The 20,215-nt window shown below is 36.9% G+C and overlaps 1 long non-coding RNA gene across 1 annotated transcript in view; it reads right to left on the bottom strand.

Annotated features, from left to right (window-relative positions):
• The window catches only part of LOC135197982 (uncharacterized), a 134,800-nt gene that overhangs the window by 3,752 nt on the left and 110,833 nt on the right, over positions 1 to 20,215 (bottom strand). Inside the window, exon 2 of the long non-coding RNA XR_010310704.1 lies at positions 13,298 to 13,354. This is a non-coding gene — a long non-coding RNA (uncharacterized LOC135197982). The remainder of the gene's footprint in view (positions 1 to 13,297; positions 13,355 to 20,215) is intronic.

Below are 20,215 nucleotides of genomic sequence, written 5' to 3'. Positions count from 1 at the left end.
AAACTTCACACCTCAATAGCTTTATTCCCAAAAAATTGTATTTTGGAAATTCTGATGACATGGTCACCTAACTTGGCATTTGACTGGAGATTTGTCATATTTTGCATATTTTATGATATTACGCCGGCAAATGAATGCTATTAAGTTTAATGCATGCCAGGTTGCCGGAGCCACGTTTATATAATATTTGCCATAACTTTAAGACGACGGCTTCGATTTTGTTAAAATTTTACACGCAGACTAACGTCGACTTGGGTACTTTGACACATGACATGGTGGCCATATTGGATTTTGCTGATAAATTAAATAGGTCTTCAGAATTGCTAATGGAAAACTGTCACTTTTAGGATGTATTATCAAAGAGTGCGTTCACATAAAATGCGTTGCGTCGAGTCGAGTCACGTCAATTCATTTGATGCAAATCATTTTGACTAAACCCTGCTCCTACCAAATGCGTCAACTTCAGTCAAGTCTATACTCATTTGCATCTTATTTCTGCGACAGTGGCACAATAGCTTTTTATGAGAATGGGTGCACATTCTCTTGGTGAAATGAATGCTTTGGTGTGTCTTTAGCGTCGCAAACGTAAAAAAGGTTAACCTAGAATCTGGGTGCATCATTTGAACACCAAGAGGCCACAATCTGACATCGCGTATTCAAGAACCTAACCTTTTTCTCCTTAAAGCTAGGAGTAAAAATAGATCAACGTGAAATAACGGGTAACGGTGTGAATTTTATAATTTCCTTACATTTTACGAATATAGGTTAATTTATTTATTTGTCCATTTAACTTTTTCTTTTCCAGTAACTGATCTCTTCTGTCTGTTCATCCGTTAGTTTCTGTTACTTCTTTCTAATGAACACCATAATATTCTTTGGAAGCTCGAATTTCAAGTCACTGGACCCTGTGGTTGGCTTGATCCACATGAATACGGTTCATCTTCTCAATAATAATAATAATAATAATAATAATAATAATAATAATAATAATAATAATAATAATAATAATAATAATAATAATAATAGACATACATAAAAAAGTGATGTTTTAAACCCCAATTCCTTTCTATCTTTTTCCATATTTTTTCGGGCCTGGCCAAGAACAGGACTTCTGGTTGCCCGTCCCAACTGCCCCTAAGAATTCGCACGTCCGTCAGTAATCATTATGCCAATGAGTAACGAGAATTATTGGATAATAATAATTCACTGACACAAATCTCATGCGTAACGTTGGCCACTTGTTTCTTCAGGATGTTTAGACACTGGATGTTCGATACAATAAAGAAGTTTTCTGTTTCTTGTGATTTCGTGAACTTGTTTATATTTTAGCCTTTTCAGCCTTTCTAGGGCCGTTCTAGTCTCAAAGTTATTATTATTATTATTAATATTATTATTATTATTATTATTATTATTATTATTATTATTATTATTATTATTATTATTATTATTATTATTATTCAGAAGAAGACCCTATCCATATGGAACAAGCCCACCACAGGGAACATTGACTGGAAATTTAATCTTCCACAGAATATTCTAATGTTCAATGGAAAGAAGTAATAACAGAAAGTAATGGGAAATATAGAATGAGAAGATCGCTAATCAGAGAGAGAGAGAGAGAGAGAGAGAGAGAGAGAGAGAGAGAGAGAGAGAGAGAGAGAGAGAGAGTGTGTGTGTGTGTGTGTTTTATTCGCGACTTGTGTTTGTGATGGTTAATTTTTCAAAATAATTTTCACAAACAATGTAGAATTGTTAACAAACGTCCCCCTATTCATCATTCTTTAATTGAATGTCTGCAGACGGGTTCGTTTAAAACACGTACGCACATGCAAATACAAACACACACGCACGCATGCACACGCAAGCGAATCATTATACCATTCTACCATCTTTCTTCGTAACTAAGAGTGAATGTCCCTTTCAAATTACCACAGACAAAATGAAAGCCAAGTGTTCATTGGGCAGAAATCTTAAGTTGACTTCCAGATCTCTGTTAAAGGTAGATACGATGGTGAATAGACTCTGCTTACAGGAAAATTAGATGGTTAAGCGTACGATGATGATGACTCGGACTATTACCCTCGAAGGCTGAAGCATGAAAAGGGGTACAGACGTGGCATGTTCTCCCTTATTAAGAAATTATTGTCAGTAGTTTCTAAGGATGAATGTGAATAAAACAGAGGTGTTGCTGAGCAGTAGGGAAGATAGAGACAGAATAGTAATAAAAGAAAGAAGAGGCTCAATTTTAAAACTGGCAGAAAAGTCTAAATAATTAGGATCTACTTTAAGCCATGAGGGAGGATGTGAGGCTGAAGTTGACAGTAGGATAAAAGCTGCATGGGGAAAGTGGAGGGAGGTAGCTAGAGTAGTATGTGATAAGAAAATGCCAATCTAGCTAAAAGTCAAGATATATAACACAGTGATAAGACCAGTGTTAATGTATGGAGCAGAAACAAGGGCTCCAAGAAGAAAAGAGGAAGTAAAGCTTGAGAGTACAGAAATGAGAATGCTGAGGTGGATTATGAGAATATTGCTGCTTAAGAGATTGGAAAATGATGAAATAAAACAAAGGGAAGGCTTAGTAAAGTTTATAGAACTGATAAGAGAGTCACGATTGAGATGGTATGGCAGTGGCGGGTCTAAAAATGTCATATATATATATATATTGTGACGAAGTGCCAAGTATCTGGTTACTACACTATCAGACGCGATGACAGAAATCCAAAGCACAACAGAGATCTCCAATCAAACATGTTGACAGGTTAGGAAAGCAAAGCAGAGTCTTCAGGGTCTCTTATCGCAAGGCATTGATATAATAGGGAAACAAATGGACAAAGTTAATCTCTCTCTCTTTTAACATTCTACGTTATACGTATACTTTTAAATTATGTTATGCAGAATCTGAACATATATTTTAAGACATCCTACAACTCTAAACTAGCTAAGGAATCTGAAAAATGGTGCAAAACTCTATATATAACATTTCATACAATCTAGGAGAAGATATAAGGGTATTAAAGTAGCAACATATAATATATATATATATATATATATATATTATATATATATATATATATATAGATATATGTCCTATCACATTACCGTGATTCATATACGTATATCGAACTACAAATGTCCTTTAATATCTAATTTGCTCTAACCTCGGAATTAATATATTTTCATATATGTTTAACCGAGGGGGAATTTATTAAGTGATAATAGAATTGGCGATCGACAGGCGCGAACCATCGACCTCTCAATTCCAGGACTGGCAGTGAAGCCCCAGACCACCCCGCCACCGCAAGAGATATAAGTATATGCCGCCTCCCACCTCATATACCTGCTGCGCAACAGGTATTTTTTTGTTTTGGAGAACGAGATGGGTTGTATGCAAGTCTCCAAAACAAAAAATACCTGTTGCGCGGCAGGTATATGAGGTGGGAGGCGGCATATACTTATATCTCTTGCGGTGGCGGGGTGGTCTGGGGCTTCACTGCCAGTCCTGGAATTGAGAGGTCGATGGTTTGCGCCTGTCGATCGCCAATTCTATTATCGCTTAATAAATTCCCCTCGGTTAAACATATATGAAAATATATTAATTACGAGGTAGAGCGAATTAGATATTGTTCGGTCTTTAGCTGCAGGTCTTTCGCCTTCTGTCGTAGGAGTTTCTACTGCCTCTCAACCTCGCAGTTTGCCTCTGCCAACTGCACTGGCGGTTCCCTTATCCTATCACATATTGCATCGTTTCTCTGCCCAATTTCCTTTGTGTTGTCCATCAGCTGCTGATTTTCTTCTGTGATTTTGAGGGTCTTGTCTTCCAGCTGCCGTTTCTCCCTCTTCTCTTGATCGTTTTCCTTCTTCAGAAACAACGTCTGAGCTTCGAGCGAGCGGGCCCTTTCTTGCTAGGCCTGCTGTTGCAACAACTCCTGAGTGATCTGGATCACACGAGTGCGTTATTCCCTTCCGCCCGCCTTCTGCATCTCTTCATAGTAGTCGAACCTCTGTTGCAGCTGAAGAATTCTCCTGTCCAAGTTCACCTGCTGCTCTCTCTGGCACTGGATGGTGTCTCGCAAGGCTGCAATTCTCGCGTTCAGTTCCTTTTCCATGGGCTGTTCAGCTCCATCATCAGTAGTCAGGAGGAATCTCACCAGTGAATAGGCAGCCACAGCAAAACAAGATTACTATTCCTGCATTAGACTTCTCTCCGTATTTCGAACATCTGGACAACAACGTCCCAACAACAGCTGCTGCCAAGGCCAGGTAAGGGAGGCCACATTTTCTTCAAACTGGAATCCATATCTGAAGTGCCATAACCAGTTCATATACTCTCTCTCTCTCTCTCTCTCTCTCTCTCTCTCTCTCTCTCTCTCTCTCTCTCTCTCGATTTATCGTTGATTTTCTTTATTCCACGAGAGATATTTCGATTTATCGAAATATAGCAGGAAATATTTTTTTTTTTAGAAATTGCTCTGAAGTCTCTCTCTCTCTCTCTCTCTCTCTCTCTCTCTCTCTCTCTCTCTCTCTCTCTCTATATATATATATATATATATATATATATATATATATATATATATATATATATATATATGATACATTTAGCATGGCAATTGGGCATATAGGGGAAAATAACATTTGTTAATTTCATAATAATTTCTTTTTCTAATTAGCATTTAGCAAGCAGGATGAAAGTAATTTGATGTTTTTATCAATGTTGTCGTCGCATAAAAACACCAACGCATGCTTACTGGGAAACCATATCCCTCTGGGAATATTTTCAGTTTAGATATTTCTTAAATGGAACTCCTTTTAAACTTATTTATTCATTTATCTTTTTAATATCCTAAATCTATTAGGGCGTCTATAACCTAGACTTTGTGATGCCAGTTTTAGTGGCATCAATCAACCTTCTTTTTATAACTTACGTGGATTCGCTCCAAGTCCACCCACGAACTTGTACTCTCTCTCTCTCTCTCTCTCTCTCTCTCTCTCTCTCTCTCTCTCTCTCAAAAAGAAAAAGAAGTCACGTCGCAGTCAATATGATAACTTAAATTTCAAATGGGCAGTAAGTCCAGTTATCGTGAAAAGTAAAATAAAAATTCCATCTTCTGGTATCTTAATTTTTCTTTATACTGCAACTCTCTTTATTTTCACCCATTTATTTGTTTAATTTATAGTTAAGATTTTTAATTGTTTCGTTCACATCATCCTAAAACTTCCTTCAGCGAAAAGCAATCTTTAGAACACGCCTGTGGTAAAAATGTGAAGCTTTACGAAGCCAAAAACGCGAACCTATGACAAAATATAAGGTCTTCGATTTCCATTTATATAAGAAAAAATATTTATTCTAATCTAATTGAACTCCTTTGAATTTCTTTATCTGTGGCTGACTGAAAAATCCCTTTTCAGAGCCTGGCTATGGAGTCTTCTTCGATTTGATTTTCTTAATGAAAAAAGAAAAAAAAAGAAAAGAGATAGAGAGAGAGAGAGAGAGAGAGAGAGAGAGAGAGAAAGAAAAAAAGTTCTTTGTTACTCTAATTTAATTCAACTCTTTAGACTTTATCTATGGCTTACTGAAAGACCCTCGTTCAAAATCTGGCTATGGAGAGAGGCTATTGAAGTTTTCTGATAAGGATTTGAACTCATTTATTATCAGTGTTTAATCTTCTTGACTTGTATCAACGTTCGTATCAATATGTTTAACCTATTTCCCACCTGGCGTGAGTTACCGAGTACTAAAATCAGGCGTTACTTTTATTTTACATGTCTCAATACATTCGTTTATTACTTCAAAAACAAACTTCGAAATGGGTGGAATAATAATAATAATAATAATAATAATAGTTCATGGACTATGATAACATCAACAGCAACAACAACAACAACAACAATAATAATGATAATAATAGTTCATGGTCAATAATAATAATAATAATAATAATAATAATAATAATGAATAATAATAATATCTCCGAAGAAGACCCCCTCTCAAATAAGCCCCACTCAACAGTATGGCCGTCTGGATGCCCATCCCCCATATCCCCCCCCCCCCCCCCGCGTTCCCTCAACAGCTTATCTAAACCAACCAACCAGAAAACAATCTCGTAAAAATTAATCAGACTTATATCCTTTTTTTTTTTTTTTTTTTTTACTTGTTAAGGCGACATAAGAATAGAAAATAGAATTTAGCAAAGGTCAAGCGCTGGAGCCTATGAGGTTATTCAGCGCTGTAAGATAAACTGACAGTCAGAAGGCCTGCAAGGCGTGACAGGAGGAAAACCTCGCAGCTGCACTGTGAGACAAGTGTTACACAAGGTGGATAGTCAGATGAAAGAAAGAATGTGAACAAAGGTACAGTAAAAGGAAAAAAAGGGAGTTGCAGCTAAGGGCCGAAGGGACGCTGCAAAGACCATTAAGTAATGCCTACAGTGCTTTTGATGAGGTGCACTGATGGCACTCCCCCCACCCCCAACGATGAAGGCGACATCAGGCTTACCATTTTCAATGAAGAAAGCTCACAGAAAAGTTATGGAAACCCTAAAAATACGTTTCTTTGTCTCCGCTTAATGACAGACAAAAAAAAAAAAAAAAAAAAAAAAACTACCACTTTGCTGTTCCGATGAGAACAGACGGTCCGGAAAGAATGTTAATCACAAAACCAAATTTGATCCTTATGTATAAGAAATTAATTATCAATGAATGTGCGTTGTCCTGCGTAAACGTATACGTAGGCTTTTCCTGTGTAAATGTAGGTGTATATCTAAGTTGTCTTCCTGTATAAAAGTATGTGTATATTTGAGCTGTCGCTCTTTGCACATGCATGTGTAGATTTTTATTTTCCTCCTTTGTAAAAATATGTGTATATTTACATTGTTTTCCTGTAAATGTATGTGTATATTTGCGTTGTTTTTCTGTGTATAAGAAGACTATGTGGGTTGTCTTTCTGTGTAGATGTATGTGTATATTTGAGGTGTATTGCTTTGTGTACATGAGTTTTATTCAAGTGCAAATATATGAGTATATTTGCGGTCTTACAATGTAAATGTAATAACTGCATATTCATTGTGTGTCATCGCAACTGTATATTTGCTATGTCTGCTTGTGCAAACGTATGTGTATATGTGCATAGTCTTTATGTAAATCCATGTGTAAATTTGCGTTGTTATTCTGCGTAAACGTTATATGTATATTTCCATTGTTTTTATGTAAATGTATGTGTGTATTTGCATTCTCTGTCTTTGTAAGCATATCTCTGTGTGCGGGAATGCTTAAGTGTTTACATATGTGCACTATCTTCTTATCAACGCATGCGTGCGTACACTCGCGTTGCCTCGTCTAAACAGGAAGTGCAACGCGTTGTTTTCCACTTTCATTTCGACCAAAATGAAAGGCAGAAGAAGAAGAATAAGAAGAAGTAGAAGAGGATAAAGCAAGGTCACAATTCAGTTGTTCGCCCATGGATTATAAACATCAAAAGACTCCCTGAATGACAATTAGACTCGGCTAGTCTATGGTGCATTTCCTGGATAAGGAAGAGCATTTCCTTAATGATGGGTCTCTCTCTCTCTTTCTCTCTCTCTGCTATGAAGGTTAATGCAGGTGGTTTTCATATAACCTTTAGGGGGGGATGGGGGGGGGGGGGAGAACAACGACTTCTCAGTGCAACTTGCCATTGTTAAAGATACCTTTGAAAGGATAAAGAGAAAATATAATATTCATCTGATTACAAAACGGTTTCTCAGTGGAGATGACTGATAACTGAATTATCTTTTATTCGAGGGCGTAAGTGTTAGTGTGTATATATATATATATATATATATATATATACTATTATATATATATATATATATATAAATATATATATAAACTCCTCTCTATCTCTTTCTGTAAAGAGATGCTTAGATGAATCTAAGTATGCGGTTAAAAGTATATATATCTATATATAGATATATATATATATATATATATATATATATATATATATATATATATATATATATATATATATATATATATATGTGTGTGTATATGTATATATATACACATATATAATACTATATATATATATATATATATATATATTATATATATATATATATATATATATATATATATACTTTTAACTGCATTACATACATATATCTCAGCATCTCTTTACAGAAAGAGATAGAGAGGAGTTTTTATGAAGACTGCCCCGAGATAAAATCTCCAACGAGTCTCGAGCTCATCTGGGTCCCGATTCCCGATTCCAGATTTTTGTCTCAGCGTCTCATCTTCATAAAATATTTCATTACGTTACAAACTTTTGAGTCTGCGAGATTCGGCTTCTTTCTCAGAGATGAAATCGTCAGGGAATTGAAGGTTGCAAATGTTGCTATTTAAAGCGTTTACAGTATTTCTAAGATACATGTATGACAATTACAAAAACACACATACACACAAATATGGAAGAGAATCATGACAGAGGTTGTTGTCCGGAGAGGGACTGGTTTGGTGAAAAAAGTGTGGCTGAGACAAGGGTACGTCAGGTCTCTATTGCTGTTCAATATCAACATGATTAGAGTGATCCGAGAGGCTGGAAAAAATGACCGTACATATAAGAGCAAAGATATGGGATAATAAGGCACACTTCAGATAATAAAGCCATGACTGGGGTTAGTAAAGAGCAACCACAGAGACTAGTGAAAGAGTTTGAGTTTGCAAATTGAGAAGTTGGAGCAATATGAACAAGAGTAGGACTTTGTGGTGGGTATATGGAAGCCAGGAAAATTGTATTGGCGGTTAAAGAATGACAGACGTAGATTTGTATTTGAAAGTAAATATGTCAGATGACAGTAGGATGGGAGAAGAAGCGAGTCAAATAGTAGGTGAAGTAACGAAGGTAGCAGGATTTGTGCAAAAAAAAAATAGGGCAAAGACTGTAGTCTATGGCAGTCAGAGTTTGAATGTATAGAGAGATTGTTGAGCCAACCCTCCTTTGCAGCAATCAGGTGTGATGTTGAATACTGATACTAAAAAAAAAAAAAAAAAAAAAAGTGGAAGCTGTAGAAATGAATGAAGTAGCTAATACCTGCGGCATAAAAAGATGAGTTTGGATGAGAAATGCAAAGATATGCCGCAGCACAACAAAAAAACGTAAGCGCTTGAAACGACGAATCTGAGCGTTGTGAGATGGTCTGGTCATGAGGAAAAGCTGGAGGAAGGCAAGCCGATGAAGAATAAACAATTCTGAAGTGCCAGAAGGAAGAGAAGAAGAGACGAAGACTTCGAAAAGGGATGGATAGATGGCGAGAAAAAAATATTACAAAGGAGATACAAGAAAATCCACACACACTAAGAGATGAACGGTGCTGATAACCTCTCGTGTGTAGACGTAAGAAACAGCTAACATTTTGGAAGTTACCTGCACAGATGTTCCTCCATGACTCAACCTTTAAGGTAAGAATGTGGCAGTGATCACGGCTTGATGTTATGGAAATTGTAGGTATGTTTGCGCACTTTCATGAACTAACACAATTGCAGACTGCGTTACTAATATAATATACGCGGTTACAAAAACTTATAAACCAGTAGGTATATTTTTTACCCGTACCGAAATACAATCAAGCCATATAAACCTAACGGGCAAGGTCAAACAAAAACAATGTCATAAATGTTGACGTTCGGCACCACATCGCAGTCCCAAAATAACCTCATCTTCATAATGGCCAATCTGAGCATCTCGTCAATGTGCAACGCAGATACAGATAAAAGATGAGGCCCTGTTTCTGAAGAATACTTGTAAGCCTAACAACGAAAACAGTTTTTCTACGCACTAAATCATTTACGCTCGAGAATCCTCGACTTAACCTTTCATAAAAAAATAGTTATAGGATTACTTCCGATTGCAAATATTTTTAAAGTAATTTCTTGACGTCATTAAGCGATTTTAAACCTATTTATTACGTACGTATCTAGTGCGCAGGGGGCTTTTTCCTTGTCATGTCTAGGATGGCCTGCCATGAATATTTTATATTTATACATGAGTGTGTATAGATATGTACATACACACATATATGTATATATATAATATAGAAAAATGTAGTGATAATATCTTAAGAAAGATGATTTTCCTCGATACACAAATGTAGGAATTTCAGTGAAACCCTTACTTTGATAAAATGCACTTTCTCAAAAACCTTTCAATTGACTAAAACTTTTGAATTTTAATTAGGTAGGCCAATACTACTCTCAACTTGCTGACGGATTTTTAGGTGTATTTTTCGAGTTAGCTCTAAACTGTAAAACTAACCCCTCCACCCTCCGTCTCTCTCTCTCTCTCTCTCTCTCTCTCTCTCTCTCTCTCTCTCTCTCTCTCTCAGCACTAAAGAGGTATTATTTACACATTGAGTTTTTTCTTGTTCTATATGCAAAATTTTTACTGGAACTGACACTGGTCCCAGGCAAGAAAGCGATGCTCTTTATAACAGACTTTGTTCTTTGACCATTAATAAAAACAATTTTGAATTTTCCAACTCCCACACCCTTCCCCCACCGTCCGCCCCACCCCCATAATTATTTACATTTTATTCATTTGGGGAAATTTAAGCCTCAAAGTTTGGAAACTACCTCAAAATAGGACGATCTTCTATTGTTGCGTTGTTACATTTATAAGGATTTTTACACTTTTCATTGTAAATATTTTTATAGATTTAACTATATACGTATGTATGTATATATATATATATATATATATATATATATATATATGTGTGTGTGTGTGTGTGTGTGTGTGTGTGTGTGTTTGTGTGTGTAATTGTAATAGCCACAATGCCCTCTTAATTTCTCGAATATGTATCTGGTTAAAATGACCAGTTACTTTGCCATGCCCATAGGTTAGGTTAGGTTAGGTTGGGTTAGGATAGTTCCAAGAAGTACAAATCAGGTAATTAGGGTGCTCTAAACATAATGAGATTATTTTCAAGAAGAATCTATGGTTAGTTATTACAATAAGGCTTCTCGCTTTTTCAGGGAGGGTTTCGGTTCCCGGTTACAGTTCGGGAATATGCAAGCCCGAAGAAACCGAGAACGAGGAAAAGAAAGGAGACACAGAAGTAGGAGTGGCATCATTCTATCTCGGAACAATGACCCATTCTCACAATTTAGCAGATTCAAAAGCAGGCGAAATTGTGTAGCACAATGTATCCACGTTACCAGATCAAGCGGAACCAATTAGTTATGCCTCCGATGTTCTTCCTGTAGATGCCGACAGACAGAAAGAGAGAGAGAGAGAGAGAATATACTGTTTAATTTCTTATATCAAGTGATGTCGCTTTATATCTATATTCTTATGTAGACTATCCTCTTTAATATCACATAATGAAATATGGAGAGAGAGAGAGAGAGAGAGAGAGAGAGAGAGAGAGAGAGAGAGAGAGCCGTTTCTTACCTTGAAGCGACACAGTCATCAGGTGGTGGCTTGGTTGAATCACATGAGAATGCCAATTTCAGCGGGCCATAGAACCCTCTCCCCACTACCTTAGGGGCATTCCCTTCTCTTTACTCCCCCAATACCCATCCCCACCACACTGGAGTGGGAAGATGGGGGGTTGGGGGTTGGGGGGGGGATTGCTTACTTAGCAATTCCAAAGAACCAGGAGAGTACGGGAGCCCTTGTAATGTGACCTCTATATAACGCACCAAGGGAGCTTCCCTGTCACTTTCTTTGTCTTATCAAGTCTCTCTCTCTCTCTCTCTCTCTCTCTCTCTCTCTCTCTCTCTCTCTCTCTCTCTTTTGTTTATCAATTATGTAAATGAACAACTACAGTTGTTGTTTTTGACTGTGCTGGCCTTATGCCAGCACGGGCTCTTGCTCATAGAGCAGCCCGTAAAAAACAACAAAAACAAGAACAGCAACAGCTAATCTAGGTAGGAACATTGATATAAAGCGACATCACTTAACATAAGTTATGCAGTATTCTCTCTCTCTCTCTCTCTCTCTCTCAGTTTATTCATTATATGGAATTAAGGCGACATCACTAAGCATAAGAAAACATAAGAAGTTATACAGTATTCTTCATTGCAAAATGAAAACCGCAAAATTATTTGCATACGGAGAGAGACCCCACCCATTTCCTGTCTTCATTTCGCAACATCGCAATATCAGCTGTTCCTCTACCTTTCGAAATAGTGAATACACAGCTTTTAGCTGCCAATGAACTGAACTACAGACATTACAGAAGGTCAGATGAAGTTCTTTAAGCATTCGAGACCAATACAGCAATAATGGAAACCACTTACTGACGATGATTCTACTGAGTGGCTTAGGCTATTAAACGTGTGTTTTTGTATCACATGGACAGTCACATACGATATAAAAAAACTTGTTTTGTGTGTGTATTTAACATGTGTTTTTGTATCACATGGGTAGTCAGACATACAGAAAATAACTCCTTCTTTTGTATGATTAAACGTGCTTTTGTAAAACATGGATGGTCACACTCTATATAAAAAAAAAGATTCCTGTGTTTTTGTGTATCCAAATGTATGTTTTTCTATCAAATGGACTGTCACACACCATATAAAAAAATCTGTATTTTTGTGCTTAAACATGTGTTTTTGCATCATATACATAGTCACCCATACTAAAAAAAAAACTCCCGTGTTTTTTTGTGTGCTTTCATGTCAGGCCTATATAGCCAAGAGAACTTACAATAAATGAATAAATAAGACATTCTAAAAAAACTTCTGGTTTTGTGTGTGTGCTAATGTCACACGTACAATGTCAAGAGCATTGATAATAAATGAATAAATAAGAATAAATAAATGGACAGAAGCTCCTTTACCAGGTGAACCATTTTGCCTCGATAAGATTACTGAATAGATAGGCTGAGAAATACACAGGTGTCTTAAAAGGCGCCGAGTGAATGGCCAGGTAAGTGGACAGGTCAGTGAACGGAAGGAAAATACCACATGATTGATTGGTTGATTTATGGTTGCTAAAACAGACGTCGCAATATCTAGTTATTGAGAACGAACGGAATATGGAATTTAGACCAAAGGCAAAGCGCTGGGACCTAAGAGGTTTATTCTGCACTGAAACGGAAATTGACAGTCGAAAGGTTTGAAGGGTGTAACAGGAGAAAAACCTCACAGCTGCACTAGGAATCAATTGTCAGAGGAGGGCTGAAAGTATGATGGGAGAAGGAGAACATGAATGGAGGTGCAGTAAAAGGATCTAGGTTATTGACACTGGAAAGATAAACTCTCCAAGATCAAGATGATAAACAATGAATAAAAAAAAAAGGTTGTATATTACCTGGATTGTTGTTCTGCGAAAAGACAAGGTGAACGGACAAAGGTATCGATTGACGTCCTGAAAGAATGAAAATAAAAAAATTAACACTTGCAACTTGCATACGTCAAAAGCTGTCCAGATATTTTCACTATGGCTGAGCATTCACTTTCATGATACATCCAATTTCCTTCAATAAATCCTCACACGTTCATTCGCTGATGAAAATGATGAGACTGAGTGATGATGAGACTAAATGATAAGACTGCATAATGATACTGATGATCTTACTATCGGTAAATGCTTGAAAAAAAATAGAATGTGTAAGTAACAATGAATTTTCTTTGTAAAATTACTGATATTTAAATCATTCTAGAATATAAGAATATGTGATGATGATGATATGAGAGAGAGAGAGAGAGAGAGAGAGAGAGAGAGAGAGAGAGAGAGAGAGAGAGAGAGAGAAAGTTGAATTGGATATTGCAAACCTTTTAGAAGGTAAGAACATCCCAAAATAATGAGAAGAGAGAGAGAGAGAGAGAGAGAGAGAGAGAGAGAGAGAGAGAGGCGAGAGAGAGAGAGAGAGAGAGAGAGAGAGAGAGAGAGAGAGAAGTCTTCTGAGAAACGGCCAGAGACAAGCCTCCTCCAAAAAGATGAGGAAAAGGTCATGGTAGAAAAAATGCGAAGAATTTAATAAAGTCTGACCCGCCACTACGAAGAGAAACGCAATATATTTTTGACTCTTCAGTATTGGTTCTCAGTCTCCCCTATCCTTTTCAGTATTGCCTCTCACTCTTCCTACGCTTCCTTAGAGAAACTTCGTTAAGGAGGAATAAGGAGAGTAAGGAAGGGGAAAATTTCCACTGGAAAAATAATGGTTTTTAATTCGTATTTCGACGTCGTCCTCGACTGTCCTTCCAAAATTCCACGAATAAGATTGCAGAAAGCGTCATGACATTTCTGACGTCACTGACGTAGAATGACGTCACATGGCCTTCCGTGCTGCTTGCATTTAATGCTTACTGATTTACAGGTATGATGTAAGCGCGTCACAATACGAAAGGTCTTCGGCATCGTTGTATCAAACGCGATTTTCCAGAGTTCGAATTCACGTTTCTTGCTCGGCTATATTCCTGTGCCTATCATTCTGCCTAACCCAACGGTTCAAAAGTTGAGCTTTGTTTCTCGCTGTCGAATCTGGGCCGGAAAGAGCTAGTCAGGCCTTGGGGATTAGGCAGGACCACCCACCTGGACCCCTTGTGGTCTGTGCATCAGGTGAAATCCTCGTGAACTGTACTGGAAGGACCTGATTGAAATTCCAGTTCGATTACAGAGGCCCTCTCTGAATGACAACAGACTGATTGAGTGTCGTACCATAAGTACATTGATAATTGTTATTGATTTGATGACATTGATTTGATGACATTCAAGCCGAGCACTGGGGCACTTTCGGACATGAAGCTGTTAAGACAATGAAAAAGGTAGTTGGAGTGGTTGGAGAGCAAGATAAAGATTCAGAAAATGGACGAGATGAAGTACAAGGATCAAGGTGGAAATGGGGGGGAAAACCCAACAGTTGGACATGGAAGTAGTAGTTAAGAGAAGTTGGGCAGTATAACGGAAGGAAGAAAGCAGAACTGGAGGTGAAACAAAAGGATAAAAGGTGGATGTAGCTGGAGGACGAGACAACGTTGTGTACACCCTAAGTCATGCGTACAGTGCACCACGCAAGGTGCACTGGCGGAGCTAACCCCTTAATGTGGTGTATGTTTATGGGAGATATTCTACTTAACAATATGATCTTCATTGTTAAAGGGCGGGATTAAGGAAAATCTCTCTGTCGGCGCAAGGTCTCCAGCGAGCGCTCGATACCTGACGTGCGTATGCAGATGAATTTAGCATGTGCTGGATAATGAAACCATGAACCAGTATTGCCGCTGCTCCCTGGATCGCTTAAACCCTGGACTGAGGAGCCGCAAATATTCCACTGGAATCACCGTCTTGATTCGTACAAGATCGAGCGGACTGTCTTTTGACTCTATAGACTCTATAGCGCCGAAAAAAATGGTTAAAAAACGACTAAAGCTGATGGATGAATTAAAAAGTTGATATAATAACCCTCAAACAGGAACTTAAAAACTAGACAGTAAAACTATTTCAAGGATTATTCGCGGCATTTCCTACATATTCTTACAAACTCGATATTTCTTGAAACAAAGAATGAGTTGGAAATCATAAGAGGATTTTCAAACTTGATATCTACAAAGGATCCATACTGAATTTCACACACACAAACACACACACATACACATACACACTCACTCACACAAACACTGCAATGTGGCATACCCTTGCATCGCAATTATGATGAGTAAAACGCAGCCGGCCTCGAAATCTATTGAAAAACAGAAGCATTGCAAACATTTTATTACCGTGGGTTTAACATGTCAATAAAACTATAATGCAAATGATAACTGATTGAAATCAAAGGGAAAAATTTGACGGGCATTTAAGAAATCGCTTTTAGTTGCGTAATTTCAGTAATGGGCCACATTAGTGCAATAAAATGGATGATATTTAATTACTATCATCAAAAATAGTAATTTTTCTCTCTCTCTCTCTCTCTCTCTCTCACTTTTGACTGCGCGTCTTATCTTCTGCATTATCTTATCCTTGATAACGAAGAGTAAACGATACTATCTACCGATAAGACAAACAAACTAATCTGATTGTTCTCAGTACAAGACATTATTGAGGTTATTACTATAGGTCGGAGAACACTGGTTCCACCCTCATCCCTGTACGTTAAAGTGAGGCCTACGGCAGATTTTGTAGAGTGTAATGTAATGAATTTATAGTGAAAAATATAAAGCAAGTCTTTCTGAACAGGGTATTTATCTTGGGTCCGGATTGGAATTGAAATACAGAATAGACCCCAAAGCCCAACAAGCGCTGAGACCTATAAGGTCATTCAGCAATGGAAGGGAAGTTGAGAGTTAGAAGATTTGAAAGGCGTAACAGCTGAAGGACAACTTTGCAGTTGCACTATGAATCGAATGTTAGAGAGGGTGGAAAGTCAGACGGAAGAGAATATGAACGGAGGAACAGTACAAGGGAAAAAGAGGTTGCAGCTAAGGAACCGAAGGGACGCTGCAAAGAACCTCAAGTGGTGCCTACAGTGCGTCACGTGAAGTGCACTGATGGCACTACACCGCCTAACGGGGTGTCACGTGAGATAACGCGAAACTATAAAGAAGCATCTTGTAAATTGTGTCATATGGGTGTACGAATACATACAGTTTATTTACTGTACAAATGGTTAAAAGAAATCTCAGTTAACGTATTTACCAAGTATATACCTTAGAGACAGAGGTACTCACCAATACACAGAACTTGTCGATAAACATACAGGGTGATTAAAAAAGAATGATCCTATTTCATGATTAAATATTTTATGAAGGAAAAATAGCAAAAAATAAAACTTATAATATAAGTATTCTACTAACAGTCAAGTTTTATTTCACATGTTACAAGTGCTCAATAGGGCCACCCCGTTGCAGCACGAACAACAAAATGCGAATATGAGAATTCTTCCCAAACACGTTGAAGCACATCAGGATCAATTGAATTGATCGCTGTTGTTATTCGATGTTTTAAGTTTTCCAGATGGGGCGCCTCCCCACTGGAGCTTATCAGTTGGAGCATTTTTAAATGAAAAACTGCCTCTTTGTTCTGCCATTGCCAACTGACCTGGAAAACTTAAAACATTGAATAACAACAGCGATCAATTCAATTGATCCTGATGTGCTTCTACGTGTTTGGGAAGAATTCTCATATCGCATTTTCGTTGTTCTTGCTGCAAGGGGTGGCCATATTGAGCACTTGTAACATGTGAAATAAAACTTGACTGTTAGTAGCATATTTGTATTATAAGTTTTATTTTTTGCTATTTTTCCTTCATAAAATATTTAATCATGAAATAGGGTCATTCTTTTTTAATCACCCTGTAAATCGCATCTTTCGTGACGTTAATGTGCGCTCAAACTTTGAAAACAAAAGCGAAACAAGTATTTGTTCGGCGCAATCGAGTTGTCTGTACAGCGTATAATGCTGTATAAACCCGGCCAATGCAACTTTCATCCACAATCCGGTGGTAACCTGTCCTATAACGTTGCCAGACGCACGATCATGGCTAACTTTAACCTTAGACAAAATAAAAACTACTGAGGCTAGAGGGCTGCAATTTGGTGTGTTTGATGATTGGAGGGTGGATGATCGACATACCATTTTGCAGCCATCTAGACTCGATAGTACTTAAGATCTGAGGGTGGACAGAAAAAGACTAAGCCATCTCAATAGTTTTCTTTAACAAAAAAATACAAAACTAAAAATTCTACATTTCCCTTCAGTCTGTCACTCATTGCTATCCTGACATCGTAATCAAGTCAATCGCTTACATTTCATTACGTTACCGATACTACCGCCTAAGGGTTGAATATCATTACTTCTGAGTATGTTGCAAATCTATACATTATTCACACGATTTCGCTGTGACGGCCCGGTCAAAATGAACAATATTCATTACATTTCTTAACATTACCGTTAAGTTCGGTCAAAATGAATAGTATTTATGCAAGAGGAAGTCCACCTTAACCCGACAACACCGACGGTGTTTCAGTTCTGTGACTAAAGGGCAGGATCTGCTTAGAGAATACTGATCTGAGCCGGGTTACATCATTGGTATTCTACTCGCACAACCTTCTAAGGGAGTCACAGAACACGGAATTTATAAAGAGCAGAAAATTCTGGAATAGTCAGCGACGAGTTCTGTGAAGTCTGTTCGATGAACGCTTCTCCAGAGCTGTAAGTGTTTCTGTGCCTAATAAAGACAAGTGTTGATTTTTTCGCTATAAAAAAAATTTAAATATATAAATACATATATACATATATATATAAATAGATGTATATATGAGTATATATATGCATACATATACATAAATATATGTATGCATATATTTATGTATATGTATGTATATATCTATGAGGAAGTTTTCAAATTCATGTAAAAAATTCTTCAATATGATGTCTTTTCATGTCATGTATACATGAGTTATCTGTCCATTTCACGATGTAACAGGGAGCTACATATAATTGATATAAATGTTTTGAATTCATTTTCCAAATCTTTTATCTTTTTCGGGTCAAACAGGAGGGGCACTGTAGACATTGATGCTCTTACATCTCCTCCATTCCAGCTCCCTTTCCTCAATCTTGCTGTCCAACCTCTCTACTTATTACTTCTCAATGCAACTGTTCTTCATCTCCTTTAGATTATAGATCTATCTAACTTGCTGTCTAACCACTCCAACTTTCTCTTTTCGTCTAATGTATCTTTGATGGGGAGGCGGTTCTCCTCAACCGTTTTTTAAATCACATACACATGTAGTATGTGTGGATGTATGGATAGTATAAATGAACAGATATGATTTTTCGTGTATATTATAATATATATATATATATATATATATATATATATATATATATATATATATATGTATATAAAATATTATCATACATAATACACATATAAATATTTAAATAAATAAATTTAAAAGGAGTTTCATATGAGAAATATCTAATATATATACTATCCATTTTATGTAAATATATTATAAATATATATACATATATATGCATATATATACATAAATATATGTATATACAAATATATATATCATACATATATATATATATATATATATATTTACATATAATACATATAAGTATAATATATTATGACAGCGGCATCGTCAAGAGCAAGAACGGCGAAGAGTTTACTAGTTTGAACTGAACAGTAGGTTAGATACTATTAATCAAGAGGTCAGAAACTGAAGTAAACATTTCAACAAAGCCACAACACAGATGAAGTCATGAGAATTCGCACAGAACATATCGCCCAAATTCAACGAAATCTAACTTCATTCAGCCTACTTCTTTTATGTAACAATGTACCTGAATATGGGGAATAGTTATCAAACATATAGCTACTTGTAATGAGAATATAAATGTCCGGGAAACCAATCTTGAGAAATTCTGAAATAATAGCATTTATTGACAAAGGGCCAGACATATTAAATCTTCATTCTGTGACCAATAAAGAAGCTTTTCCCCCTTGAAATTCTGTAAACCCAATTGTGATGTACAAAACTACAGAGCCAGACAGGGCAACGTACAATTTAGGACGAGTGGGTCATACCAGGAGATAGGTGTGGAATCTACAGATCTTGTTCAATTCCACCTCTCAAAAATGATTATCACGGTCATGTGATTACAGGCGATCTGAACATCACGCAGAATAGGAAACTCGGGCTGTTTTATGAAACTTGGGCTGCCAAGCAGCACTAGGACCAAAGAGCCTCTCCTTGACTGTGGCACTGTCGGCCATTCAGCAGTTCAAACAGTGAAAGGAGGGAGTAGTTGGACAGCAAGACAGAGGGATCCAGAAATTACAGGAGTTGAAGTACGAGGATCTAAAATTGACACTGGGAGAACACCCACAGTTGCACTAATAAGTAATAGTTAGAGAGGTTAGATAGCAAGGCTGAAGAAATGAAAGGGGAATGGAAATAAAGTAAGAAGCTAAAAAGTGGGTGAAGCTCCGGGTCGAAGGGACACAGCAAACCCCATTTAGTAATGCATACAGTGCTCTTTGTGAGGTGCACTAACGGCAATACTCCCCTATGGTGGAATAACAAACGTAAGGCACTTCTAACCAAAGGAACTAAACTACAGATAGTTAAAAACAACAAATATGAGTATCATAAAAAAAATCTTGATTAGTTTGTCAGAATTTATTAAAAAAAAACTTGAAAGTAGGATTGCCAGGAGCTATATTTATGATATATATATATATATATATATATATTATATATATTAATATCA

This window comes from Macrobrachium nipponense, chromosome 21 (assembly GCF_015104395.2).
Source record: "Macrobrachium nipponense isolate FS-2020 chromosome 21, ASM1510439v2, whole genome shotgun sequence".
NCBI lineage: Eukaryota > Metazoa > Arthropoda > Malacostraca > Decapoda > Palaemonidae > Macrobrachium > Macrobrachium nipponense.
The sequence above is the reverse complement of the archived record's forward strand: the minus strand, read 5'-3'. Positions and strand labels throughout refer to the sequence as shown.